Source organism: Macaca thibetana, chromosome 3 (assembly GCF_024542745.1).
Source record: "Macaca thibetana thibetana isolate TM-01 chromosome 3, ASM2454274v1, whole genome shotgun sequence".
Lineage (NCBI taxonomy): Eukaryota > Metazoa > Chordata > Mammalia > Primates > Cercopithecidae > Macaca > Macaca thibetana.
Window position 1 is genome coordinate 136,714,786 of NC_065580.1, and position 12,467 is coordinate 136,727,252.

At 49.1% G+C, this 12,467-nt stretch overlaps 2 protein-coding genes across 2 annotated transcripts in view; both read left to right on the plus strand.

The window, feature by feature from the left end:
• Positions 1-12,467, plus strand: part of ABHD11 (abhydrolase domain containing 11) — a 997,569-nt gene that overhangs the window by 445,370 nt on the left and 539,732 nt on the right. The window lies entirely within an intron of this gene.
• Positions 1-12,467, plus strand: part of RFC2 (replication factor C subunit 2) — a 112,080-nt gene that overhangs the window by 69,117 nt on the left and 30,496 nt on the right. The gene's annotated exons all lie outside the window — the stretch shown is intronic.

The following is a 12,467-nucleotide window of genomic DNA, read 5'->3' on the forward strand; positions in this document are numbered from 1 at the left end:
GGGCATTCCTAGTGTCTAACCAGCCAGGGCCAGCAGACTTTCCATCCTTCCTTTGGTGCAAACGCCCTAACTGTTGACTCATTCCCCAAACCTGAGGTCCGCAGCCCCATCCCCCAGCCACACCACTTCCCCATTAGCATGGCGGTCCCTCTGGTCTCTGCCGTTCTAGCTTCCTGTCCATGCCTCCCAGTTCAACCCACATGTGGCTGCGGTCCATCCTTCACTCCCCTGGGAGGACAGATCTGGCTCAGGGCTGTCTGCAGTCTTGAATCCCTCTCGTCTCTCCTCTCTCCTCTGAAGCCAGGGTAAAGCACACACCGCACAGCCTGGCCCACAGCAGGACTGATTCTAGTACATTCCCAGATGGTCTATGTCAGCTGGGAATGCTTGACTTCCTGTTTTGTTTTCCATCAGCAATTCTAAACCAGAACTTTCTTTCCCATAAGAACGATTTCTTTAGGTTGCTGACATGGTGACATCACTTTGAAAAGGAGGGAAGGTTGGAGCACTTTTTATTTAGATTAGAATTTAAAATGATGCCAGGCAGGGTGGCTCACGCCTGTAATCCCAGGACTTAGGGAGGCCAAGATGGGTGGATCATTTGAGGTCAGGAGTTCGAGACAAGCCTGGCCAACATAGTGAAAACCCTTCTCTACCGAAAATACAAAAATCAGCCGGATTTGGTGGTGGGCGCCTGTAATCCCAGCTACTTGGGAGGCTGAGGCAGGAGAATCACTTGAACCCAGGAGGCAGAGGTTGCAGTGACCCAAGATCACACCACTGCACTCCAGCCTGGGTGACAGCCTGAGACTCCGTCTCAATTAAAAGAAAAAGAAAAAAAATTAAAATGAAAGCCAGTCCAGGAAGCAGTGGAGGTTAGAAGTCCTGGCCTGGTGGTTCAAATCCCTCCCGAGGCACTTGCTAGGTTCCTAGTTTGAGGCAAATCTCTTCCGGCTTCACTCCACTTTTCTCATCTATAAAAATAGGACTAAGTCAGTGGAGTGGTGCGAGCCTCTAGTCCCAGGTACTCAGGAGGCTGAGGTGAGAGGATGGCTTGAGTTCAGGAGTTCAAGGCTGCAGTGAGCTATGATCGTGCTACTGCAGTCCAGCCAGGGCAACAGAATGAGACTCTGTCTCAAAAATAAACAAATAGACTGAGTGCAGTAGCTCATGCCTGTAATCCCAGCACTTTGGGAGGCCGAGGCAGGAGGATCACATGAGCCCAGAAGTTCGGGACCAGCCTGTGCAACATAGCGGGATTACAGGCAGGAGTCACCATGCCCGGTCATTTTTTTTTTTTTTTTTTTTGTTGAGACAGAGTCTCGCTTTGTCGCCCAGACTGGAGTGCAGTGGCCGGATCTCAGCTCACTGCAAGCTCCGCCTCCCGGGTTCACGCCATTCTCCTGCCTCAGCCTCCCTAGTAGCTGGGACTACAGACGCCTGCCACCTCGCCCGGCTAGGTTTTTTTGTATTTTTTAGTAGAGACGGGGTTTCACCGTGTTAGCCAGGATGGTCTCGATCTCCTGACCTTGTGATCCGCCCGTCTCGGCCTCCCAAAGTGCTGGGATTACAGGCTTGAGCCACCGCGCCCGGCCAATTTTTTTAAATATAGAAATTCACACCCAGTGGCTCATGCCTGTAATCCCAGTACTTAGGGGGGCTGAGGTGGGTGGATATCTTGAGGTCAGGAGTTCAAGACCAGCCTGGCAAACATGGTGAAACCCTGTCTCTACTAAAAATACAAAAATTAGCCGGGCATGGTGTTGCTCACCTGTAATCCCAGCTACTCAGGAGGCTGAGGCAGGAGAATTGTTTGAACCTGGGAGGCAGAGGTTGCAGTGAACCGAGATTGCACCACTGCACTCCAGTCTGGGTGATAAAGTGAGACTCCATCTCAAATAAATGAATGAATAAATAAATAAATGAAATAAATAAATGAAATAATAAAATGAGGACATTGGACAAGGTTACCTCTAAACAGCACACTCTGGCTTTACTTTGACAACATTTCAGGATAAGTGAGTTTTTCAGGAAACAGACCTATAAATAAAGCTCAGTAGTTGCCTTCCAGGACTCCCAGATAGCAGTGTAGGAAAAGGACTCCGTCTTAACACAAAAAATAAAAGTCAAAAAGTTAGCCAGGCGTGATGGTGCATGCATGTAGTCCTAGATACTTGAGAGGCTGAGGCGGGAGGAGGGAGGATCTTTCAAGTCCAGGAGTTTGAGGCTCCAGTGAGCTATGATCGCGACACTGCACTCCAGTCTGAGTGACACAGCCGGACCCTGTCTCAAAAAATAAAAATAAAATAAAATAAAATAAAATAAAAGGGCGTGAGGCGGGGTGCAGGCATGGTGGCTCGCCCCTGTAATCCTGTAATCCCAGCACTTTGGGAGGCCAAGACGGGCATATCACCTGAGGTCAGAAGTTCGAGACCAACCTGGCCAACATGGCGAAACCCTGTCTCTACTAAAAATATTTTTTAAATTAGCTGGGTGTGGTGGTGGGCACCTGTAATCCCAGCTACTCCGGAGGCTGAGGCAGGAGAATCGCTTGATCCCGGGAGCCGAAGGTTGCAGTGAGCCGAGACCGCGTCATTGCACTCTAGCCAGGGCAACAGGAACGAAACTGTGAAGAAGAAAAAAAAAAAAGAGGGCCGGGCGCAGTGGCTCCTGCCTGTAATCCCAGCACTTTGGGAGGCTGAGGCGGGCGGATCACGAGGCCAGGAGATCGAGACCATTCTTGCTAACACGGTGAAACCCCGTCTCTACTAAAGATACAAAAAATTAGCCGGGCGTGGTGGCGGGCGCCTGTAGTCCCAGCTACTCGGGAGGCTGAGGCAGTAGAATGGCGTGAAACCAGGAGGCGGAGCTTGCAGGGAGCTGAGATCGCGCCACTGCACTCCAGCCTGGGCGACAGAGCGAGACTTCGTCTCAAAAAAAAAGAGAGGAGGGGAGGGGAGGGGAGGGGAGGGGAGGGGAGGGGAGGGAAGGGAAGGGAAGGGAAGAGAAGGGAAAGAGAAGAGAAGAGAGGAGAAGAAGGGAAAAGCAAAGTCTCCCTGCCAAGTCACCTTGAAAGGCCAATTAAAATTTCCTCCAAATACCACGCGGGAGGCGACAGCAACCGAAACATTAAACTGCTTCTGGTTCCTAGCAGCTGTCGGGGGTTTCTTTCCTTCTTGGCTCGGCCTAGAAACTCATATTTTATTCATGAAAATTGAGGCCCTGGGAGGCCTGGGCATAAACAGGATGTAAATATTTGCGGGTGGTGACGGTGGAGAGGTGGTATTTGGGCAGGAGCTGGCTAAAGTAGGGACATCCAGGACAATGCTTACCTGGGGACCCGCCTACCTCCGTGCCTGCTATAGGCTGGGGTGGAGACATATGCAGGCTGTGCCGCTGGTGGGCTATGAGTGGGACTCCAGTGCCCTTGAAGTGAGTCAGGGGATATTGATTGCTTAACCTTCCCGGTGCATTCCATTTTCCCAATCATTGGGATCCTTTTTATTTTTATTTTTATTTTTTTTTTTTGACAGAGTCTTGCTCTGTCGCCCAGGCTGGAGTGCAGTGGCTCACTGCAACCTCTGCCTCCGGGGTTCAAGTGATTCTCCTGCTTCAGCCTCCCAAGTACTGCCCACCATCACACCTGACTGGGTGGCTTTCTTTCTTTCTTTCTTTCTTTCTTTTTTTTTTTTAAGACAGGGTTTCACTGTCAACCAGGCTGGAGTCCAGAGGCATGATCTCGGCTCACTGCAACCTCCACCTCCCGGGTTTAAGTGATTCTCCTGCCTCAGCCTCCCAAGTAGTTGGGATTACAGGCGCCCACCACCATGCCCGGCTAATTTTTGTATTTTTAGTAGAGGCGAGGTTTCCCCATGTTGGTCAGGCTGGTCTCAAACTCCTGATCTCAGGTGATCCACCTGCCTCAGCCTCTCAAAGTGCTGGGATTACAGGCGTGAGCCGCGGCACCTGGCCTTGTTTCTTGATGGTATCTCTTCCCACCCTGTCACCCCACAGCCTGCGCAGTGCATCCCTGCACCTAGGATAGTCCCTGGAGCATAAGTTGTAGTCTTGGTTGGAATCTCAAAGATTCAGAATTTTCTTTTTTTGTTTTTGAACCGCTTGAACCTCCCCGTCCCAGGTTCAAGCGATTCTCCTGCCTCATCCTCCTAAGTAGCTGGGATTACAGGTGCCCACCACCATGCCCAGCTAATTTTTGTGTTTTTAGTGAGAGACGGGGGTTTCACCATATTGATCAGGCTGGTCTTGAACTCCTGACCCTGTGATCTGCCCACCTTGGCCTCCCAAAGTGTTTGGATTATTGGATTACAGGCGTGAGCCACCGTGCCTGGCCTTTTGTTTGTTTGTTTGTTTGTTTGTTTGAGACAGGGCCTTGCTGGGTCACCCAGGCTGGAGTGCAGTGGTACAATCAGAGCTCATTGCAACCTCGAGCTCCTGGGCTCAAGCAATCCCCTCCACCCTCCCCATCTCAGCCTCCCAAGTAGCTGAGACTGTGGGTGTGTGCTGCCTGCCTGGTTTAGGATTTTCAGAATGACACCCTGCATCCAACAGCCTCAGGTATAAGGAAAACATTTCTACCTGTGAGACACAACCTTCTTGGAATAGACACCCTCCGGGCTTCCCGAAGAATGTGGTGAGCGTGTCTGCACAGAAGGAGGCGTGCTAAAACGGGAGCATGGTTTAAAATGCCCATGGCGCCCTCTTCAAGTAATGAGATCCACACTTGGAGATTTCTGGGGTGAGGAACATAAAATGCACCCCCCAAATTGGAGCACCAGCTGGCCAGATTAGACTGAGGTACACCACTCTATTCCCAATGGATGTGGTGTTGAAATGGTGGATATAATCTTGTTTTGAGAATAATGAGATTGCTGTTGAAAAGGAATGTCAACTACTTAGGTGAGGTGTCATCTTTTCTTACACGCAATTAATCACCCCCTAACTGATCCTGTGTGGACATGTAGATTTTTTTTTTTTTCCAGTATAGAACTTCTTAGCTTAAAGTGGGCTCGCTGTCGAAATATCTCATGTCACAGAGAACCCATCAGGAAGAAGAAGAAAAAAACCCCGACCTGCTGAACAGCCTAAAAAGGGCATGCTGGGGCACTCAGGTTGCTGGCAGGAAAGTCCTCAATCTCCACTCACAGCCCCCTGACCCTGCATTTTTTTTTTTTTTTTTTTTAGATATGCTCTCATTCTGTTGCCCAGGCTCTGGAATGCAGTGGTGCAATTATGGCTTACTGCAGCCTTGACCTCCTGGGGTCAAGCAATCCTGCCACTTCAGCCTCCCAAGTCGCTGGGACCACAGGCCCACGCTACCATGCTCAGCTAATTGTTGTTGTTGTTGTTGTTAGAGACGGGGTCTTGTCATGTTGCCCAGGCTGGTCTTGAACTCCTGGGCTCCAAAAATCCTCCTGCCTCAGCCTCCTAGGTAGCTAGAACTACAGGCACACACCACCACACCTAATTTTTTTTTTTTTTTTTGAGACGGAGTCTTGCTCTGTTGCCCAGGCTGGAGTGCAGTGGCCAGATCTCGGCTCACTGCAAGCTTCGCCTCCTGGGTTTACACCATTCTCCTGCCTCAGCCTCCCGAGTAGCTGGGACTACAGGCGCCCGCCACCTCGCCTGGCTAGTTTTTTGTATTTTTTAGTAGAGACGGGGTTTCACCATGTTAGCCAGGATGATCTCGATCTCCTGACCTGGTGATCCGCCCGTCTCGGCCTCCCAAAGTGCTGGGATTACAGGCTTGAGCCACCGCGCCCGGCCCTTTTTTATTTTTTTAATACAGAGTCTCACTCTGTCACCAGACTGGAGTGCAGTGGCGTGATCTTGGCTCACTGCAACCTCTGCCTCCCAGGTTCAAGCAATTCTCATGCCTCGGCCTGGCTAACTTTTATATTTTAGTAGAAACGGGGTTTCGCCATGTTGGCCAGGCTGGTCTCAAACTCCTGACCTCAAGTGATCTGCCTGCCTCAGCCTCCCAAAGTGCTGGGATTATGGGCGTGAGCCACCGCAACTGGCCTAATAATTTTTAAAAATTTTTATTATTACTTTTTTCTTTTTCTGAGATGGAGTCTCGCTCTGTCACTCAGGCTGGAGTGCAGTGGCACGATCTGGGCTCACTGCAACCTCCGCCTCCTGGGTTTAAGCAATTCTCTGCCTCAGCCTCCCGAGTAGCTGGGATTACAAGTGCCCACCACCAAACCCAACTAATTCTGTATTTTTAGGAGAGACAGGGTTTCACCATCTTGGTCAGGCTGGTCTTGAACTCCTGACCTCGTGATCCACCCACCTCTGCCTCCCAAACTGCTGGGATTACAGGCGTAAGCCACTGCGCCTGGCCTAAAAATTATTTTTTATAGAGACAGGGTCTTGCTATGTTGCCCAAGCTACTCTGGAACTCCTGGGCTCAAGTGGTCCTCCCACCTCAGCCTCCCAAAGAGACATAAAAAATAATAATAATAATAACGGCCGGGCGTGGTGGTTCATGCCTGTAATCCCAGTACTTTAGGAGGCCTAGGTGGGCAGATCACGAGGTCAGGAGTTCAAGACCAGCCTGGCCAAGATGGTGAAACCCCATCTCTACTAAAAATACAAAAAATTACCCCGGCCTGGTGGTGGTGTTCGCCTGTAATCCCAGCTACTCGGGAGGTTGAGGCAGGAGAATCACATGAACCCAGGAGGTGGATGTTGCAGTGAACCGAGGTCGTGCACCCCTCTCCAGCCCGGACCACAGAGTGAGACTCTGTCTTGAGGAAAACAAACAAACAAAACACACACACACACACACACACACACACACACACACAGGATTCTATGTTTCTTTTTCTGGACTTTATTTTTTTTTAGGGGGTCACAGAAACCTCTCCCTGTCAGTACAGGCAGACAGCCTTCATTTTTCAGTGACTGTATAGTATGAATGTACCATAATTTACCTATACATTCTGCCACTGGTGGATATTTATCTCATTTCCTTCCCCTCTTCCCTTACTCTAAGCTCCTGCAATGAACATCCTAGTACATATATCTCTGTGCACCTGTGTAAGGATTTATGTAAGACAAGTTTCTAAAAGTGGGATTCTGGGTCAAAGAGTGTATACTTCTAAAGCATTGCTAGAAACTGACAAATTTTCTGTACGATTTGTACAGAAAAGAAAAATGGGCAGACAAGTCACAGAAGAGGAAATACAAAAGGTCGACACGCATAGTAAAATGGTCTACAAGACAATGAAAATTGAAACAGGCTGGGCACGGTGGCTCACGCCTGTAATCCAAGCACTTTGGGAGGCCAAGGTAGGTAGATCGCTTGAGTCCAGGAGTTCAAGACCAGCCTGGGCAACATAGCAAGCCCCTATCTCTACAAAAAATACAAAAAAAAATTAGCCGGGCATGGTGACCTGTGCCTGTGGACCTGGCTGCTGGGGAGGCTGAGATGGAAGGATCCCCTGAACCTAGGAGGTTGATGCTGCATTGAGCTGTGATTGCACCACTGCACTGCGGCGGGTGACAGAGTGAGACCCTGTCTCAAAAAAAAAAAAAAGTATTACAAATTGAAACAGCACTCATGTATATACATGTGTAATATCTATTGCATGTAATATAATTATATATACATGTAATATCTTTTGCATGTAATATAATTATATATACATGTAATATGTATTACTGAGATATATTTACATGTATATATTTGCACAGGAGATTAGTAAACAAAAAAAAATGCATTATTGGCTCTCATCCACCATTGGTGGAGGGATAAATGGGATAAAATGAACTGAGCTTGGTCGTCTCTGGTCCACCACACCTCATCAGATTTAGAAGGAGCCACAGGTGACTGGGTGCAGTGGTTCATGCCTATAATCCCAGCACTGTGGGAGGCCAAGGCAGGCATATCACTTGAGTTCAGGAGTTCAAGACCAGCCTGGCCAATACGGTGAAACCCCATTTCTACTAAAAATACAAAAAGTAGGCCGGGTGCGGTGGCTCACGCCTGTAATCCCAGCACTTTGGGGGGCTGAGGTGGGCAGATCACGAGGTCAGGAGATCAAGACAATCCTGGCCAACATGGGGAAATCTCATCTCTACTAAAAGTACAAAAATTAGCTGGGCATGGTGCCGCATGCCTGGAATCCCTACTCGGGAGGCTGAGGCAGGAGAATCGCTTGAACCAGGGAGTCGAAGTTTGCAGTGAACTGAGATTGTGCCACTGCACTCTAGTCTGGCAACAGGGCAAGACTCCGTCTCAAAAAAAAAAAAAAAAAAAAAGAAAATTAGCCGGTCATGGTGGCAGGTGCCTGTAACCCCAGCTACTCAGGAGGCTGAGGCAGGAAAATCACTTGAACCCGGGAGGCTGTGGTTGCAGTGAGCTGATATTGGACGACTGCACCCCAGTCTGGGTAAGAGAGCGAAACTCCATCTCAGAAAAAATAAAATAAAAAAAGTGGTTGCAGGAAGGTCAGGGCTGACGTGCTCACTGAGGACAGGAAGGAGGGAATGCTTGGATGAGTAAACAGACTAAAATTAGAAGTAAAGAATCCAAAAAGCCTATGATCTAGGCTGTATAGAGTGGGGGGAACAGCCCGTCTCCCATCCATCGTCTCTGGGGTCAGCCCACATCATGATGCATAAACATTTGACCTCTATACTATCAGGAAAAATCCTGTACCCTTTTTGTTTTCAAAGAAGCCAAGGGGCCAGGCACAGTGGCTCACGCCTGTAATTCCAACACTTTGGGAGGCCAAAGCAGGAAGATCACTTGAACCCAGGAGTTTGAGATCAGTCTGGGCAATATAGGGAGACCTTATCTTTACAAAAAATAAAAAATAAAATAGCTGGGCCTGGTGGCATGTGCCTGTAGTCCCAGGTATTAGGGAGTCTGAGACGGGAGGATCTGCTTGAGCCCAGGAAGTCAAGGCTGTAGTGAGCCGTGATTGTACCACTGTACTCCGGCTTGGGCAACAGAACTAGACCCTGTCTCCAAAAAAAGATGGCAAGGAGGTGTGTAAAGCAATTTTCGAAGTTTCCAAACTGTTAAAGTTTAACAAAATAGTTAACATGTAAAACTTTGCATACAGTGGGCACTTAACCGGAACATGTATTTATGTAGAATAGTTTCTAGGAGAGTTATTAAAGCACACTCTTCAGGATTGGTTTAAAAAGTAGGGCAGGAGCTTTTGAAATTATGAGCCTTATCCACTTCAAAACACTACCTTGTGAGGCAGATGTCTTTCAAAGGGTGTATCTCGGCTGGGTGCAGTGGCTCACACCTGTAATCCCAGCACTTTGGGAGGCTGAGGTGGGTAGATCACTTGAGGTCAGGAGTTCGAGACCAGCCTGGCCAACATGGTGAAACCCCCGTCTCTACTAAAAATACAAAAATTAGCCGGGCATGGTGGCGGGTGCCTGTAATCCCAGCTACTTGGGAGGCTGAGGCAAGAGGATCACTTGAACCCGGGAGGTGGAGGTTGCAGCGAGCCGAGACGGTGCCAGTGCACTCCAGCCTGGATGACAGAGCGAGACTCTGTCTCAATAAATAAATAAATTAAATTAAATATAAAACAAAAAATTAAAAAATGTATAAAAGATGCATCTTAGAGTCACGGGTAGACATCTTCTCCTGCCCTTAAAAATGGAGCTGTCAGGCCGGGCGCGGTGGCTCAAGCCTGTAATCCCAGCACTTTGGGAGGCCGAGGCGGGCGGATCACAAGGTCAGGAGATCGAGACCACAGTGAAACCCCGTCTCTACTAAAAATACAAAAAATTAGCCGGGCGCGGTGGCGGGCGCCTGTAGTCCTAGCCACTCAGGAGGCTGAGGCAGGAGAATGGCGTGAACCCAGGAGGCGGAGCTTGCAGTGAGCCGAGATCGCGCCACTGCACTCCAGCCTGGGCAACAGCGTGAGACTCCGTCTCAAAAAAAAAAAAAAAAAAAAAAAAAAAAAAAAAAAATGGAGCTGTCTAGGGTGATAAGGGGTTGTGAGGGGTGTAAAAACGTAAAAGACATGTCCTCTTTGGATACGTTTGCTCAGGGACACCAGATTTGAACTTGAGCTTGCTTCCTTTGAAGGCCCAGCTCGAAGGTCATGCCTCGGGGTGCCTGGGCCCTACAGACACAGTGGCTTTTCCTTCCCAGTGCTGTCTAGCGCCTACCCAGCAGTGCAGCGTGGACACCCGTGTGCCTGCCAGGACGCTCAGACCAGGCACTTTTCGTCTAACTCATTTTTGCATCTCCCACTGCGGTGAATCCAGAACTGTCCTCCCATGGGCCAGTCCTTTGCAGACTGGCTGTGCCTGAGTCCCGTCCTGGCTCTATAGCCAGGGCTGTCCTTGTCAAATGGCTGGCTTCTTTTGGATGCTTGTGGAGAGAGCCCAGTCAGAGGTCACCCTGTGACCTAGTTAAGCGTAGCGCAGGAGAAAGTCTGTACACACTCAGCGACACACACCAGATGCAGAGAGAGATTCAGGCAGAGATGGAGACAGGCATGGAGGGAGGGAATTTCGGGTGTTGGACATGCCTTCTTTGTGGATAGAATGGCCTTCACCCGTGCCCACCAAGGCACCCAGCAAGCTCTTGGCCAGGCCAAGATGACCTCAGAGAGATGGACGGGTGAGTGGATGGTTGGACACAGTGAGGAGCACGGGCTCTGGGTTAGACCATCCAGGCTCTGCCTCCTACCCACCAAGTCACTCTGGTTACCACGTGCCTCCATTTCCACACCTGTAATGGGATAATAACAACCTTCGATGGGAATTGCAAGGAGTCAATGTCAACCCCTTCTACCCAGAACAATTGCTAGTTACTAAGCCTCTGCAGGGCCTGAAGACTGTCACCAGCTGCAGACTCATTAAGGGGACACCAGGGACAACTGGCAGAGAGGCAGCTGCCCGAGGTGGGGAGCCGGGAGGCGGAGATCCAGGCTGACTCAGCGCGCACTGGCCACCCGGCCTCACAGCATCTCCGTAGTTAGCTCTCAGTTTTCTCACTGGTAATAACAGTATTGGAGCATTTGAATAGCCCTTGAACAGAATTACCTCCTGTGTGTGGCTGGCAGGGGTGTACCCTATGACAATCCTTCAGAATACAATGTGGCAACACCCTCAGGAATGTGGGGTTTCTGGTGTACTCTAGGATGACTTCTGTGCACTGAAAACTTTATTTAAACACATTTCTTAAAGGCCAGGCGCAGTGGCTCATGCCTGTAATCCCAGCACTCGGGGAGGCCAAGGCGGGTGGATCACCTGAGGTCAGGAGTTCAAGACCAGCCTGACCAACATGGTGAAATTCCATCTCTACTAAAAACACAAAATTAGGCGGACGTGTTGGCGCATGCCTGTAATCCCAGCTACTCGGGAGGCTGAGGCAGGAGAATCACTTGAACCTGGGGAGGCGGAGGTTGCAGTGAGCTGAGAGCACACCACTGCACTCCAGCCTGGGCAACAAGAGCGAGACTCCGTCTCGGAAAAAAAAAAAAAAATTACTTAAGTAAGGGACAAATTTAAAAAGCCTTTGCCAGGCGCAGTGGCTCACGCCTGTAATCTCAGCACTTTGAGAGGCCAAGGCGGGCAGATCACAAGGTCAGGAGTTCAAGACCAGCCTGGTCAATATGGTAAAACCCTGTCTCTACTAAAGATACAAAAATTAGCTGGGTGTGGTAGCACATGCCTGTAGTCCCAGCTACTCAGGAGGCTGAGGCAGGAGAATCACTTGAACCCGGGAAGCAGAGTTTGCAGCGAGCCGAGATTGCACCACTGCACTCCAGCTTGGGTGACAAGGCGAGACTCCATCTCAAAAAAAAAAAAAAAAAAAAAAAAAAACCTTTTTGGGTAATATAATTTCTTTTTTTTTTTTTTTTGGGACAGGGTCTTCTTGCTCTGTCTCTAGGCTGGCGTACAGTGGTGCAATCATAGCTCACAGATGCCTCTAACTCCTGGGCTCAAATGATCCTCCCACTTCAGCCTCCTGAGAAGGCATATATCACCACACCCAGATAATTTTAAAAAATGTTTTTGTAGGCATAGGATCTTACTTCATTGCCCAGGCTGGTCTCAAACTCCTGGCGATTAAGTTCTTTTAAACATTTTCAACTACTTTTACAAATTAAATATATTTGATTGATTTCCTTTTTGAGTATCTTATCTGACAAACCTTCCAAGTACTCAAATGTTTTTTTTTTTTTTTCGAGATAGAGTTTCACTCTGTCACCCAGGCTGGAGTCCAGTGTCGAAATCCTGGCTCACTGCAACGTCTGCCTCCAGGTTCAAACGGTTCTCCTGCCTCAGCCTCCTGAGTAGCTTGGACTACAAGTGTGTGCCATCACATCCGGCTAATATTTTTATATTTTTATTAGAGATGGGGTTTCGCCCTGTTGGCCAAGCTAGTTTCAACTCTGACCTCAAGTGACCCGCACACCTCAGTCTCCCAAAGTGCTAGGATTATAGGCATGAACCATTGC